Source organism: Dromaius novaehollandiae, chromosome 3 (genome assembly GCF_036370855.1).
Source record: "Dromaius novaehollandiae isolate bDroNov1 chromosome 3, bDroNov1.hap1, whole genome shotgun sequence".
Classification (NCBI taxonomy): Eukaryota; Metazoa; Chordata; class Aves; order Casuariiformes; family Dromaiidae; genus Dromaius; species Dromaius novaehollandiae.
The window spans coordinates 48,647,288-48,664,244 of NC_088100.1; the positions used below are offsets into that span (position 1 = coordinate 48,647,288).

General features: G+C 37.7%; 1 long non-coding RNA gene across 3 annotated transcripts in view; it reads right to left on the bottom strand.

Annotated features, from left to right (window-relative positions):
• LOC112995179 (uncharacterized) overlaps window positions 1–16,635 on the bottom strand; it is a 28,114-nt gene extending 11,479 nt beyond the window's left edge. Inside the window, exons 1-4 of one of the 3 annotated variants that reach the window (XR_003262116.2) lie at window positions 16,495–16,635; window positions 14,632–14,775; window positions 11,856–11,968; window positions 8,316–8,665 (exon numbers count right to left, since the gene is read on the bottom strand). This is a non-coding gene — a long non-coding RNA (uncharacterized LOC112995179). Of the gene's footprint in view, window positions 1–8,315; window positions 8,666–11,855; window positions 11,969–14,631; window positions 14,776–16,494 lie in introns of those variants that run through there. The other 2 variants (XR_003262118.2, XR_003262117.2) reach the window with 2 other exon arrangements.
• Window positions 16,636–16,957: the final 322 nt, after the last annotated feature.

Here is a 16,957-nt window from a genome sequence, read left to right on the forward strand (position 1 = left end):
ATTCGACACTACGTAATCACCTACGTATAGATTTTCTGATATGATTTCCCCTAGCAAACTATGCTATGCAGCCACATTACCATTTGGACCCAAACATAGGTTGGTTTTGGTATGAAAAGGAGCACCTAGCAATAGCCTATTTAGAGGCAATGATCTCCTCAAGATAAATCTGTGGCACAGCCATAAAGGGAAGGATTAGGAGAAGGAAGGGTAGCTGTCTCTTCGGGGACAGCAACAGCCAGCAGCCCAGTTTTCATGCTGTATAACCATTACAGTGGAGCTCTCTAGCTATAGTATTTGACAGGGAGAGCTGAAATAAGCTCTAGAGAAGGACCAAATACACAAAAACAAAAGCCACGCATGCAAATAAATGTAAAGCAGGCTAAAGGCTCAAAAGGATAACCTGAGGTCAAATTAGCAAAATTTTGAAGGTCATTTAATTTCATTAACTCATATACAGGCAGCTCCTAGTAATTTTTAAGCGTGTTTTGCCTATAAAATGTATGTTTTCATTAAATGCATCATTACTTTTATGGCCTCTGCAATCAATCTCCCTTTTCCTCTTTTTAAACATGAGAAACCAATCAGACATAGACACAAACATTTATATTGATGAGTTTCTTTTTAAGTGTGTATGATAGCTTAGAGGCAAGGCAATGAGCTATCATTTCATGACATATGATAAAAGAGATGGTTTTAACTACTGGAGAAGAGAGACACTCAGAAAACAAGGGGGAAAACATTCATAGACGAAGTGAGGATAAGAAACTTTTTTTCTTATTCAAAAGTATTTCTTTTTCTTTTAATATATATTGCTGCTGAGTACAGGGATCAGTAACTACAACAACTTTAGTTCTCCTATAGTGTTTATGCAGAATACACAACCTGTACAAAATAGACAGGCCTGCTGTTTCAATTCCTCTCTTCTGTTTCTACCCAAAAGTATGAAACGCACCTTCATTTTATCTCTAACCATGTCATCACTACTTTGGTAAATCTTCTTTCAAGTGGTGCCAAGAGCTATCCATTCTAATGACTTTTTTCAAAGAAATACAATCAGGAAAAGTGTTTAATTTCAATAAAAGAAACTATTTTCCTCTTACATAGCACTTGGAAACAATGAAGAATTCCTGTTCAACCTCTCAAAAAACTGAGACAAAAAAATTCAACAAACTATTCAAAAAATAAGAGACAGAAACAGTAGGGAAATTTTCCACAGAATAAGAAAACTATTCCCTATTCAGACCTACAGCCAATTTAACATTATCTAAGAGAACAGATGGTTGGAATATTCTGGTAAATGGAAAAACAGATAGAAATCATAGGTTCAAGGGATGCTCTGGAGAATGCAGGGCAGCAACATCTCAGGGTCTTTCATGTCCAGTAGAATTTATTAATATCGATCCAGGCCTAGCTGTGGTGGAACCACACTGATTTCTTCTTATTATGTTGTCAGTCTCTGCATTTTATCTATATATTGTGTTTCCGGCATTGTGAGTTATGGGAATGATTCAACAGCCTGTGTGCAAACCCAGGTGAGCTTGCTCGGTGTATGCAGTCAAGCAAGAGCTCAGGGAACAGCTGCTGCCAGAGCCCAGCGCAGGGGCAACTGCCGTCACTTCAGGAAGCCTTCAGTCTCCTGAAACTGGCTCCAGCACAGCTACCCTCGCTCTGCTCCTAAGCTGGCCCTGCATGCAGCGCAGCCATGCTCATGCAGTATTATGTTTGAGTTATACTAAAAAAAAAAAAAAAAAAAAAAAAAAAAAGGAGTACGGCTGGCCCTGCACACAGTTAGCTGCTGTGTTGTCCCATGTGTCATGCAGTAATCCATAAGCCAAGTAAATCCTGTATGGATAACTGTGTATTTGCAAGGGAAAGTGGTAATCATCAGCTTGTAATATAAACATTTAATAAAAACTGCAACCAATAGCTAGTTCTAAAACCTATGCCAAGCACAGTTATGTGAGGACAGTGCGTAGGTGTACAACTCTTGCCACAGATTAAATGTTAACTTTGCCATTACTGACCTGCTTAGAAGGTAAACTGCAGTAACTACCTCTTATTATATGCTTGCAGTACCTAACACAGTGGGGCTCCACTCTCGGTCAGGGCATTATAAATAACAATAATTAAATGCATAGATGAAATCAGCTCCCCTACCCATTACTGTATTCTTTTTTCCTCTCTCTCTCATCCCTATGCAAAATCCATAAACCTCAAGCTTAGAAATAAATGATTCAGAACCAGTTTGTCACAAACAAATACTATCTCATTGCTTACAGTGGAAATACGTGCTCATGCATTTTTGTCTAGGCACTCTATACTTGAAGAATTTAATGTGCCTCCTGGCCTCTGAGTGACTCATTAAACAGCAGATCTATACAGCACAAGCAACCAGAGGGAGGCAATGAAAATAATTAGCCAGTCCTGTGGTTCTAGAATGCTCAAATAGTAATTAAAGTAGACGTGTCTGCAGAATAAATCATTTCAAAAGAGTAGATTAGCAAGTGCATTCCCACTGGTTCGGAAAGTCAAGGCACTAGTTTGTGAACGTTTGGGCCAGACTGTTTCCTCCCCAGACAGGAGCAGAAGGGAGAGTAAACAAACAAACAAAAAAAAATGTTCATGACCCATCACAGCTGTATACTGGACCCAGAAAAGCTCTTCATGTGCATAGTCCAGCCCCTGGGACCTCCAGGCTGGGGTAAGGTGAGGATGGATTCTCCATCCTCAGAGCTTGTCACACCTCAGCCAGGCCATGAAATTCCTAATCCAAGTCTTTTCCTCATGCCAGCTGGCTCAGACTTTGAATTTGTTCTTTCCAATGTAATGAGGAAAAGTGTGTCAGATTTACTTACAATGGAGAGTCTGCTACTTCCAGAACACCTAAAATCCAAAGATGAATGATTCTATTTATGCTTAAAAAACAGTACGACCATAGATTGTTCAATTCCTGAGGAAAAGAAAGGAGAATCTTCTGGTGGAAGTCTGGGCAAAAATCATTATCCCATCAATAATAATTTACAAAAAAATACAGATAGATGTACTTAAATAATAGCCATGTATATAAAAATTGTCATTTTTATAATGCTGAGATTTATATTCTGATTAAAGGGGAACTTTTCTACTCATGTTTTCCAAAAAATGTGAAAGAGGGTGTTCCCAAAATAGTTTTAGTAGAAGTGCGTTTTCTGCTACTTTTTGTCATTTTCTGCTACTTTTTGTTTGGAAGGGAATCAGCAACTTGGAGATAATTGCTGACTTAAGAAAGAGAGAGAGAGAGAGAGAGAGAGAGAGAGAGAGAGAGAAACACCCATAAATCTGCTCATTTCCCAATAGCATGTAATATACATATTTGGAAGTCAAAGGATGATTCAAAACACCAAAATCTTATCTTGTTGATGGATATCTTCAGTTCATCAGGGCATCACAACCAATGAAAGATTTAGGCTGACATTTCAGCAATAAATAAGAAAACATAAGAGGGATGAGAAAAGGCCTCGAAAATAAAGACAAGTGACTTAGGCTGGACTGAAAAGAGGAAGGGAAATGCAGCTGAGGAACCCAAAGGGATAGTTGATTACAAATTAATAGAGTAGAGAAATTATCTTTGCAGCAACACTGTGAGCCATTAAAGAAGGAGATTCCAGGGATAAAGATGTGAAAAGAACCTGCACCAGCATTAGAGATGTGTGGATGGACATGAAAGGTTTTATCCCTCAAAGGCTTTGTACAGAGTGAAGCTATAGGATGCAAACATAACTCGATAGTGAGGACTTAGAGAAAGATCTGAGCAGGTTACAGAAAAAAATGAGTGACAGGCAGGATCAAGGTGCTGTCCACCAAAAACACTAGGAGAGAGGGACAGTGGATAATCATATATTCTGCTTGCATGCAGAGCCCCCGTATTTTCCTTTGAACGATCACTATCACCATCAAGGCTTGGGTTTGTCTTCTCTGCTACTTGCCTTTCACAAGCTGCCTGTGCCCAAACAGGCAATGCTGTGTGGCACTTGGTACAAGCTGTGTCGCATTTAGCAGCTCCTTTAATAAACTAAGAAGATCTGAGCTGGAACTGATTAATGTGAATACATGTAAACAGTGTTTAACTAAATTACAAATAAGCTACAAATTAAGAAATCACTCTGTCTATGCTATGAAAGTCATTGCCGCTTAAATCTTTTGGATAATTTTATGTCTAATCACGTGAAGCCCAGCTTAAAACAGAATTGTCTTTGTAAGAACAAAGCTTTAGTTGACATAAATATCCTCAGATGGTGATTAAATGGTCTCTCTGCAAAGCCAAATATGATGGCAGCATTCAGATTTGTGTTAATGCAGCTACCCTGTGAGGTGCATGGGTATGAAAGCCAGCTTAGTATCAAAAGCTATTTGAAGGATTTCATTAACATTCCTGCTTCAAGAAAATGTTCCTAGCTGAGTTTATGTGGCTAATAATTTGTTTTATTTAATTGAGTTGATCTTTTTTGCTGAAAACAAGTTTTAAATCTTTGTGACAATGTTTGAAAAATTAATACAGATTGGAGTTTTCCATGACAAATTTCAGCTTTTAACTTTCTGTCATTTCAGCTGAAGGATGCCTGGGAATGTTGTGAGTATATTACTTTTAATTAAAGACATGTTTTCATTCTATTGCAGAACAGTTTCTGTTCAAGCTAGAAAAAATAATTCATCTCTGAGCTGAGACCAATGCAGAAAAATTTCTACCAGTAAAATGAAATCCTGTTTACCTGAAAATAAGGATGACAGCAGGAACCATTACATAATCTAAGTTATAGTAGTAACTAAACAGAAGTGCTAGAATACTCAGAAGTTTGATTTTGCAGCTATTACTTGGTTAGACATCAGCAACTGGAGTCAGTCTGTATTCAAGTATCCATATACATGGGAAGTTTCATGATCATCTTTTGGCCATTGTTAATGCAGTGAAACATTATATGCAAGAACATGTGATTTTATCCAGCATCCCTAATAAATCTATGGGAAGAAGATTTAAATTTTATTTCAAAATTTACTTTTTTAATTTCATGGAAACCTGTGCTATGCAAAAAAATGAAAATTCTTTCTAAAGGCAAGTCCATGCCTTGTTTTTAGGACACCCAAAGAATCAGACCAGCATGTATACACATACTTCTAACTTGGTATAAAACACTCAGTGGAAGAATTTACATTTTACAAGAGCCAGCTCAAAACCACATTTCAAATCCATGAGTTTTGGTCTTGGACTTCTTGTTAGTGAGCGGATTCAAGGTTTGGCCGAATCCCAGCTGCCCACAGCGGCTGTGGCACGAGCCACGCTGTGAAAGGCAGCCACGCAGCCATCTTCAGCAACACGTGGCATCAGCTTCTTCCTTCCACAACACACACCAGAGAATCCTTATTAAGCCATCTCAAAGAATATCTTTTTATCTGTTGATAGCTCACTGGAAAAGGAGGAGAGAGTGAATGATCTGAAACTTCACCCTGGCACCAGATAACTCCATCCCTATCGCATAAGGAAAAAGGCTGGAGAGCTTAGGCTGGCCCAGCAGCAAAGCAGCCTCCCCATAACAGTCTGTGATCAGGAGAGGGGGGCCAGTCAGACATTAATGTGAAGTTATCCTCATGCTCCTACCTGGCCTCTGAAATGAAAATGATGGCATTGGCCTGTTCTTGGAATTAATAGCTGAAAATTAATGTTTGCTGGTATTTAAAAAATAATGGGAATTAATTCATAAGGATTAAGCAGAGGCACTATTTCCAGTTTTTTGCAATGTTCTTTGAGTGACCTAACCTTGGCAGCCAAGGGTATTTGTAAGCTACACTGGAGGATGAGTCAGTCACTGAGGCAGATGCAACAGGTCACATCCTGCCAGAGAAGCAGCATCTCCAACCTCATTCCTGTTAACAGCAGTGCCTCTGTGTATGAATGCAGAAAGAGTTGCCTAATTTGTGGGGAAGCATTTGCTGCTCATGTAGTCCCTGGTGTTAATTCAGAGGTGAGATGAAAACATCTTATGATCTTGAGCAAACAATCAATACAGCCAACAGGGGCACTCTGGTGCGAACCAGCAATCTCCCCTGCTTCCTCAGCTCTGCTTCTAGCACTGATGGCACAGTTTTGCTAGACTGTTTATCAGAACTGCTGCAAGCAGGAGAACCCAGGGAGCAGGGCAGATCAGCAGCTTCCAAGCAGATACTCCTCTGGCTCATTGCTTTAATACGAACTGATTCTTTATGATTTAAATATAGCTAACAACGAATGTTCAGGCAAGCCAAAGAGCTTCTCAAAATCTAGGTTCCATTTCCTTATTGCTAGTTACAGGAGCAAGTAAATGACACTGTAAAGTTAGAAGTCACCAGTGTGCCCAGCTTGCACTGAGAGGGTGCCTGCAGCTACACCCACACAGACATACAGTCCATTGCATGTCAGTCCTTAGTATCTCCAATGGATAGCAAAGCAGGAAGACTTATGTTCTTGAGCACAGGAGACATTTTCCACATAGCTCTTCCCTGTGACCACATCAGCATGGGTACCTGAGCACATGGAGGTGAATGGAGGATTCCCATTTCTTCCCTTTTCTCCATACCACTCTGCATGCTCTAAATCATATAGATGCATTAGATCCTCTAAACGAAATATCTTAGGTACTTCATGAGGAATTAAAATGGCTTTTGCACCATCTAAAATCTCAACAGACATTTATGCAAGTTTTTTATCCAAGTTAAATCAAGTGTTTCTGGAACAAATCTAAACTTAATTGAAACAAACTGCACAGTATCACTGTGATACTAGAAATTTCCTCTAAGCCACCCATAAACACCCAAAGCGTCTGATATAGATGACAACACATCTTCAATTTACATTCAGCCATAACAAAACTTAGCCAAGAGCTCATCTACCTGCTGCTGTTAATCAAAAAAGAGGATCTTGAGGGTCAATCAAGGACAAGAAAAATATTATACACATCCTCTTTTCTATTCACAACTCTCTAGGGAGAAGCAGGTGAAACTGAAAAATAGCACGAAGTTAGAGGAATAAACAGGCTCTGTGTATTTTTCTGGAGCATTGCTTTGGTTTTAAGTACCTCTGACAAAGCATAAAAATTTGTGAGTGAACATTTTATTGTTCACAGTGAAGACAGAACTCCCACCAAGATTTCCAAGGTGCAAATAGAGTTTGCAAAACACATTAGTAGTGCTATCCAAGCCTTAATATCTGATTTTAAAAGTGTGACTATTAACTTACAATCAAATTAACTTTTACTGAAAAAAGCACCTAAAAGCCAAGCACAAAGACAGAGTTGTTCCTCCTGCTGAGATCTGAGGCTCTTATCTCAGGTCCTGATTCAGCTAAGTGCCTACATGCAGGCAAAAAGCCCAGCACACTCAGCTGGAGTAGTCAGCTGACTTCCCATATTATGATTCACTGTTCTGCTTATATGACCTGCTATATGCCTGACCACAGGCTAAAGAAGAAAATTTAATTATCCTACATGAAGCAAGCCAGCTGAAGACCTTGCTCTCTTATATTTCGTAGGTAAGCTGATAGCAAAATAAGTGAGACAAAAAAGGGAAAGCTTAAGAAAATCCATTATGAGTCATGATGTGCTACTTCAGAGAAAAGCTAATGGCCTTCTCTCAAGAAAAGCAGCACATGTTAGGTCACTCAGATCCTTGAAGGCTTCCTAGAGTAATTGTACTGCAGGTGTGACTGTCCACTCTTTGAGCTCCCTACATGGATCTTGCATGCTGTGAGCTTTTTTCATCCTCTTCATAATCCCAAAGTGCAGTACCAGAGACAGGAAAATCCTGAATGTGGTGGGGAGTGAACAGAACAGCTACAAGTGCCATGGAAATAAGGCAAGCAGTGCTCTGTGATGATGGAGCAAAGATTACATTATGTGGCTTAATCAGGGCAGCAGCTGATACAAAGGAGAAGTGTAAGTTTTATCTTTATATTAAGGCAAAAGTAACAAGATGTGTCTCACATGTCAATATAGAAGAGGAATGGCTCAAAACTGTAAGCAAAAATAAAAAAGAAATGCATGTACAACTGAGGCAGAATTTACGAGAGGGAAAGAAAACAAATAGGGCATGAGCTAGAATGTGGAACAAGTGGTATTAGATGTATGGATGGAAATGGGAGATTTGAGCAGAATGGCACAGAAAATTGAGAAGAACAGAATTTAACTATTAGAAAAAGCCTTATTACAGATCCCAGAACTGAAAGGATCCAGTTAGAGTCTGTCTGTTCTTGAGGCAAGCTTACTCTGTCTTCTCTCATTCTTTCTGAACACTTTATGGTAGCTTCCTGGAATGAGGGATGACTGGTTGGCCCTTTATTTTTTTCTAGTCAGGTTTTTGTCATTATGGGGAAAAAAAATGCATTTCTAACATTTAACAGGCTCATTAGATCATCTTTTGGATCACTGGCAGATTCTTCGATGCTTTAGGAGGCAATATCAGTTTAAGATTTACAGTTACAGTAATTTAAATCCATACTACATTCCTATTCCCAGAAATATTTAGAGAATGTCAAGAAAATTTCTTTTTCTTTTGGTGATACTTATGTGGAGAAACTTTGTTTCTTCTTGGTACTTTCTTTATGATTTTATCAGGCTCGTGAACTACTGTGCACATATGTTCTCTCTTCAAAGGAGTGCTAAAGGGAAAAGAAAAAATAAAAGCAATTCTTTTTTTGCAGTAGTAGCATGAATAGGAATGTAAGTAGCTTCTCTCTATTCATGGTTAATGACAAATGCATGAACAGCATGTTTCCACAATCTCATAGTCTGAAATAGATTTACTTTAGCAGAGGTTTTCTAGGAAGAAAAAGAAAAAAATCAGTGAGATGAGTAGCCATCATGAAAATATTCAGCCCAAGTGCCTGCAATGAGGTCCAAGCTATTCAAATCAGGATCTTCCAGTGATATGTGCTGAACAAAGTTAACCACACACCTCACCACCTGCTCTGCCAATAACAAATAGAAAGAGATAGGCAAAACAGCAGGAGAGACACATACAAAGATTATTTGCAAATAATAAACTTCATTAGCCACTTAATTAAATAAAGACAGTTCAGTAATTTTAATGTTAAATGTAGCCATCTTGACCAGATAGCAAAGTGCCAGAGGTGTCTGTGCATTTGGAGAAAACTAAAGGAAGTTTGAGGAGAAAATAATATACTTTCTATAATTAATACATGGTTTACAAGCATATGCACAGCCTTTCACAAGACCTTTAACCACTGGAGTTTTTATCTGGCGCTGTTCAGAGAATGGCAGGAAGCTGATAAAACACTCAGTGGAATTTGCCATTCATTTATCTGTCCTTCTGTGGCCTTCAGAATCTACAGATTTTTTTTTTGGCTTTCAACAGTATAATTATATGTGAAAAAGCTTCCCGTACCACATAAGCTTGCATTATGACATATTAGAATTAAATGAGAGGCAAAACTTTTCATTATATGATTTTCATTGTTATCCATTCATGCATTCATGTAACAATACAGACTCAGACTCTGTGTACTCTCAAGCTTCTACAAACAGTTTATCTCTTAGTGTTTCATCCACCAGCCAATGCTAATTAAAATGAAAAATAGTTCTTATTCCTGTTATTCTAAATAGCAATTGATGAACTTCAAAGTGTTTTGATTCTTATTACAGCTCTAGCCAAACTTTCAGATGCACTTGTAAAAGCCTGTGCTCTTTGTACAAACCTGCAAAAGCAGCTTTGTCTTAGTAGGAGGCCTGTTACATTCATAAAGGAATCATCATGATTTGTTGTATACGAACATGCACATTTTGTAGTGGACTACAGGGCAACCAATCTATGCAACTGTTACTAACTGAAAATCATGCCTTATCATGTCAATCTAAAACACATTTTAAGCACGTGATACAGAATCCTATGTGATATCATCTATATCACATGCCATACCAATATTTTAGGAACTGATTCATACAGCCTGTGAGTGCCAGTGTACTGGAGCAGTCTCACCTTAGTGTTCTCCATATCTAATATGAGGACTATAAACCACATCTGAAGACTACATCTTGAATTCAATGGGATTTGTCTCAATTTTGACACCTCCCCAAAAAAGCATAGAAACTAGGTCTTGAAATTAATGAACACTACAGCTATTTAAATGGCGATAAAACTTTGAGGTTTTATTTTTTAGCACGAACCTAGATATATACATTAACACACATGCTGCTGTGTAGGCAAGTAACTTGCATAGTTCATTTGTAAGCCATGGCTTTCAGAAAGCTTGAATCTGCACCTCAGTTCTTACAATACAAGTACAGGTCTAGGCTTCTCAGTTAATGCCTGTCTAACAAAAACACATACAGAAAATAAAAATCGACAAAAAATATTTTATCCTCAAAAATATCATGGAACGAGATGAAAAAGAATTCTTGAGGAACAGACATTTTTCAGCAAAGCAATCCCATCTCCAGTCTTAGCCTTGCTTTGTAAAGATTTGTGACTGTCCTTGTAACAAGTTCCATTGGTCATTTTATCTTATGTTAGGAGTTACTCTTACCTTTCTAATTTCCTGCTTCTTGTATAGATACTTCTGGTCATACTACATTTTTGCAAAAAACATAGTGAGGAATGACTGCATGCTAAAAAAATACAACACCTTGCCAGATTTGGGATAAAATCAATCACTCAGCTGTAAGCGGGAGAGAGAGCTACCTCAGCATCATTGTCCAATAGCTTATCCAGGATATGAACAGAAATAGGAATTGTGATAAAAACCTTATTTGTCAGTAAAGAAAACAATTTGGAAAATGCTTTTAAAAATAATCCAGGTCCAAAACAACAGACAGTGACATAGCTACCTGAGCTGCATCTGCTGAACCCACAGGACAGAGAGGAAACAGAAAGCTTCTCAGTTGCTACCAGCTTGCACATAACTAAGTAAATTGTCATCCAAGTTAAACTGCTACAGAATATTTTGTTCTTAAAACCCAGTAACAATATTAGCAAGGACATGATTTTATATATCTTTGTTTTGGATTATGTCAGGCTCCCTTTTCACAGAAGATAAGGTTGATATTTCTTATGACATTTTACTTTTTTGAGATTTATCTACTGACCTTACATTATCTGAAATGACACCATGAAATGTCCTAGAAATTCTAGGCCTTACTTGATTATGCTATGAGTTATTTCCTTTCTCTAGGGTATATATTACCTAGAGGAAGCACAGGCCAGCACAGGTCTCCACTTACTGTAGTTTTTGCCTATCTTTTTATGGAGGAGTCATTTGAACAGCATGCTGTGTTAGAATCCAATTTAAGGGCAAGATTGTAGCTTAGATATGTTCATGAGATTTCGTCAGATTTTCTCTGACCTCCCCCACTCTTTCAGCATCTCAGAATTAAATGTTGGACTTCAAATTTATTGACATGATCAGAAAATGAAGAAAGGAGAGACACTCTGGTTACCCTAACTGCTGCTCCAACATTTCATTTCTTTTTCCTTTCCAGCAGCTGCTTGGTCATGACCCTTTGGAATTTTCTTGTGGTTTCCCTTCAGAATTATAATAAGAGCTTAGTTTGGGCCATTCGCAATTAATGTGTTGATTCCATTGTATCTTTTTTAAATAAAATGTTATTTATACCTCTTCTTAGTCTGAATGACTTGTCTCACATGTTAAATTCTCTCTCTATTTATTACTTTGTATTATGATAGCAGCTAAGAGGTCGTTCTGGGAATCCTTTAAGTTATCCTGCCAGCTACCATACAAGTACACACAAAGTCCCTCTCTTAAAGAGTTTACAAACAGAGGCAAACCATAAAGGAAAATAGCATCCAGTGAGGATAACCTTCATATTGCTTACCTCATCCTTCTAGTCCCATTGGCTTGCTTTAAAGCCAGTGGAGAGATACAGACTCCTCCAGAAGGCAATTCAGAGCAAGAGCTTAGTTTAGGTTCTTTGAGTCAACCTCCTCACTGAAAATCAAAGGATCATAGGTATACGAGCCAGTAATGTTAATCACTCACGTTTGGGTGGTATGAATATACTCATGGGTATTTAGAGTTACTGCTGCACCCTTTTCCACATTCTTACCATCTGTCTTTTGTTTCTCAAAACCTTCCCATTTTTCCAGATACATTTTCTAAAGAAAAAAGAAATTGAGTAGGACTGGGGAAACTAGAGTGCTTCATGAAAACAAATAAAGAATCACAGAATCACTTATGTTGGAAGCGACCTCCAGAAGCCATGTACTCCAACTTCCTGCTCAAAGCAGGTCCATTTTGAGCAAGACTTTTGCAGACCTGGGAGCTGCTGTTCCCTAGGCTTGTCCAACATAGAAATGAAGAGGTGATCTGAAGGCTAAAAGAACTGCTTCAGAGTATTTGGCTCATTCAGGCCTCAATTCCTTTGCTATGATTGCTAGAAAATAGGTAGCATGAACGGACATTGAAGGTTTGTAATGCTCCTTCACTAACAAATACATTAAGATGATCAAATGTTTTCAAAGAAACCACCAAAACAACCAAAAGAAATTAAGGAAATTTCAAATAATTACTAATTTTCATAAGTTCTGAGCACCAATACGCCAAGTATAAAATTAAATTACATGATTTTACAGATCCCAAGAGTATCATGTATGACACCACCTTTTATTATCAAAATTCTGAGAAACTATGCTAAATGCCCTGGAGGAAGAAGAGGAGACTGCCAAAGTCTTGTCTGATTTAACACGTGACTTAGCAATAGGATTACCCACACACTTGATGTTAGCTATATGCTAAAGTCACTCATATGCTCACAGGATTTCCTTATGTTACTTCAACTTAGATCTCTAGGTTTAAAGCAAAGTGAAGAATTCCTTTTTTCTCTCTGTCATCTATTCAGTGACAGTTATTATCTAGTGACTGTTTACTTAAGGTAGTCACATCGTATTTTCCTTTAGAAGAAAACAGTTTAAGAAGTCTATGACTCCCCTGTCCCTCTTTGTGCCATCGCAAACAACCATGAAACCACAGTTTGCTGTTATAGCAGAGTGACTGTTCCTTGGGCTGTTTTGTAAACAGGTTCATTTGCTGATCCAGAGTAAAAATAGCCCTAAAAGAGTCACGGAAAGACTTTTTTGCTTTGCTGAAAGACTTTTTGGTCTTTTTTTCACTAAGAACATTATAATGAACCAGTTCGGAAAGGCTTTTATCAGTAAAACTGAAGAGGACCCAGCTGTAGTTCGAAGGCAGAAGCACAGAGCAACAGCTGCCAAACTTGTCAGCTTCACTACAGAAAATATGGAAGATAATTTCACTTTTAGGCTTGGAAATCACTTCCTGCACTGATTTTACAGAATCACCTACAACAGGATTTTGCTCTCTAGCAGGACTAGAAATATTGCCTGGAAAAAAAAAAAAAAAAAAAAAAAAAAAAAAAAAAAAAGCTGGTGAGGAAAAAAAAGGAGATTCAATGATGCAAATGCTCATATTATTCATGGAAAATAATTTAAAGTCAAATATTTCATTTTTGTATGCTCGTAAACAGGTATTTTGTTCAAAATGTACATGACTCAAAATTTCATTCCTTAAAAATTTTTTATCCTCATCGATTGACTCCTAAATGAAATTTCAGATCAAATAGACCTCATTCAAAAGAATGTTTCTTTCAACTTTTCAAATAACCTCATTTTGTTTAATTTTGGTTAGCACAAAATCAAATCCTTGAATTCTGAGAAGTCAACACAATCTAAAAATATGAATGCAAAATTCTGATTAGGATCTCTGGATGCTATAGTAATGTAAGAATACAACTATTATCTTAGAACTTTATGATCATTTCCTACTGGTATGCTTTTTCTGTTACCAGAAAATATGAATAGCAATAGGATATGGAGACATTAAAGGAGAATTGCAAGGGATGTGATAATAAACAGAAAGTGTAGTGGTTAGCTGAAAAGCCTAATATGTATGGAAGCTAGAGGGATTAGACATAACTTTATTTTTCATATAATTTATTTCCAAAATCCTCCCATAATTTCAGGAATCATCCACAGTTTAAAAAAGACTTGAAGGAAGAGGAAAAACAAAATAGAAATTATATTATGAATATAATACTTGCTTACCACAAGGCAATCATTTATCTTTCAGTTGTGAATTTTCCAGTATATGTGGACTTACTACAAACTCATTTGCTAAAGGTATGTTTGTAAAAAAAAAAAAAATGGGACATTTAAAAGAAAAACCTGTGACTTTGCAAATTAAGCAGAGCATAATTGCTTCAGTTCAATTGCAAAAAGGGTATTTCCAGCCTTACAGTGTTGCTCCTTTGTTCATGAGAGAGAGGAGTTCTTTATATATTTCTACAATTTTTAACTCCATCACTTTAGCAGGGTTTGCCTTGTTGAGAGCTGCAAAGAGGTAATATATCCACCTGCTCTAGAGAACGACATGTGGAAATCAAAACAAACCCTAGAAAATGATAAAGCATGCAATCTTCTTAAGCAAGTCGGTAAACAAGCTGGGGGAATTAGCAAGCTTGGTAGCAGTGTTTGTTGTGCTGGTAGGACTATCCTGTAATGAATTACAATGATTAGTAGCACCAAAGTAGTTCAGTTTCACAGAAAATTTTCCCAATCTTCTGTCATTAATCTTACCTGGTTTTATTACTAGGAATGTCAGTTGCAGCTTTGGTAGCTAAACTCCTTAATATGCAATCTGAACAGGAAGCTTAGCATACATTTCCCATAGTAGACTGCACCAACTGAGCGCACCATATGGGCTGTATCTCCCGTAGGTTTCTTTAAGAGAAAGGAGGAGAGATTGTGAGCTGTGAGCATGCTAGAATGTAACTTTAAATTTCATAATCCCTGGGGAAAGCATTTTTTAATCATCACAAATGCAACAGGGCTCCTAAAACAGGCACTGAGGTAGAAATGCGAGTAGTCTCAGATTCCAGTATGAACAATTGTTTTTAACCATTATCCTATTACAATAACTTTTACAATTACCCATTTTATGTGTATGTACCAAAATTTTAGAAAGCATTTTGTACATTATTCTCAAATGATTTCCATATTCTCTTTTACAAACTTCATAACCATTGTTTTATTCTGTAAAATGAAACAAATGAGGTTTTGTGTCTCTAAAGTGCTTTTCTTTTTACTTTGCAGAGAGAGCTCACAGCTCCATGGAAAGAGGGCATTTCTTTTGCATTTACAGCCTCCAAGAAGGAGAGCAGCATGCCTGACTGATAGTGATAACTCAGGAAACAAATTATCTGTTTCATGATATTAAGTCTCAGAAAGAAAACAAAAAGGGCGCTGGGAGGGATTTTTCTGATCGGATGTGGACATGTGGAATGCAGATGTCTGCTGTGGGGTGCTCACTCTCCTCCCCCTTTATGGCCGGTCAAGGGACCCAGTTGAACCCCTTCTAAAATGGACATTACAACAGATCAGATGGATTGAATCATTAAGTGACTGTGATTACAAAAAGAGTCTAATGAGACTGGGACAGAGAGAATCAACACCCCTGAGATTTACATCTGAAGAGGTGAGTCCTTTGCCTTCCTTTCTCAGTCACAGTTGCAAGAACCAAGAGTTTATACCCATCTGCGAGGGTACGTTCATGTCTCAATGGCAAATGTACACGCACACTCTCTCCTTCTCCTCACACACAAAAGCAGATGAGTGATACCAGTAGAAAAGAAATAAAAACAAACAAAAAACACATAATACAACATCTTGCATAAAATACATATAAAGACCTACATGATTTTGCTACCAACATATCTACCTATTTTCTTGGCTGTAAAATGACTTCTTTTTGTCATCTTTAAAAGTCAGATAAGTCGAAGGATAGAGACCAAAGCAAAAAAGAAAAAAAAATGAGATCCCTCAGTTTGCAGAATGATAGGCCAGCAATAGGCTTTAATATACATATATGTAAAAATGATATAGCTATTTTCCTAAAAACTATGGTAGACAGAGATTGTCTGAGACATAATGTGTACATGACAAAACAAATTATTCTAATTCAGATATTCTTTTAAAATAGACAATAAAACCTGTGAAAGTGTTCTGGATTATTTAGGTTAGTTCCTGTATGAGCATGAACTATAAGTGTTCTTATTTAGGTAGCCATTCATTATACTGAATTATAAATTGAATTTTCAAATACAGTGAGATTGATGTGCTTTATTGCACATTACAATCCAGGCAAACAACTCTATGGTAAAGTATTTAATTAACAAGTTTTCTGTGACTAAGGTTGATTCCCCATGTGCCCTGAGGCAGAGACCCACAGGGGGTTGGAAAGGCCTTGAAAGGTCACCTACCCCATTCCTCTGCCTGAGGGATCAGTCATAAAGGGATAGGCTAGAGTCCTTCAGGCATCTAATTCTGCTTATGGTTTCAGTAGATCCAGCCAAAATACCATTCTAGGGGCTGGGAATGTAATAATTCTTCCCCCTCCCCCCACCCATTTTAGATAGATACATAGACATAAGTTTAACTTACTTTTTTCTGTACTGTAGTATCAGAGATCAGTTGTTTCTCAGGAGACAAATTAGCAATTGACTCCCACTCTCAGTTCGCAGTAGCCCAGGCAGGCTGCCCATCAGTTGTGCCAGTGTAGCTACCCAGCAAAGCCCTGCCCTCCTCATTCCCCTTTGTCTTTCCCACTCTCGTTTCAGCATTAAGTTTAACTCCATCTATAGAGTTAGTTAAGTCATGCCTCTGAACCCATGACCCCAAAGTAAGGCCTTTCTGGAAAGCTCACGCCATTCCCTAGCTCTGTCATTGGCCACTCACAAAGCATAACATGGAAAGCTTTGTCTGAAGTACACCATGTTGTGTAAAACTGCAAAGTTTCTGCTGACCCAAAATACAATACAGTATATTGATTCTCCTTGGAGGTCAGAAAGATGGACCAGAGCCAGAGGAAAGATTCATCCTTTATCCTAAAAGCTTTTAAAGGTAT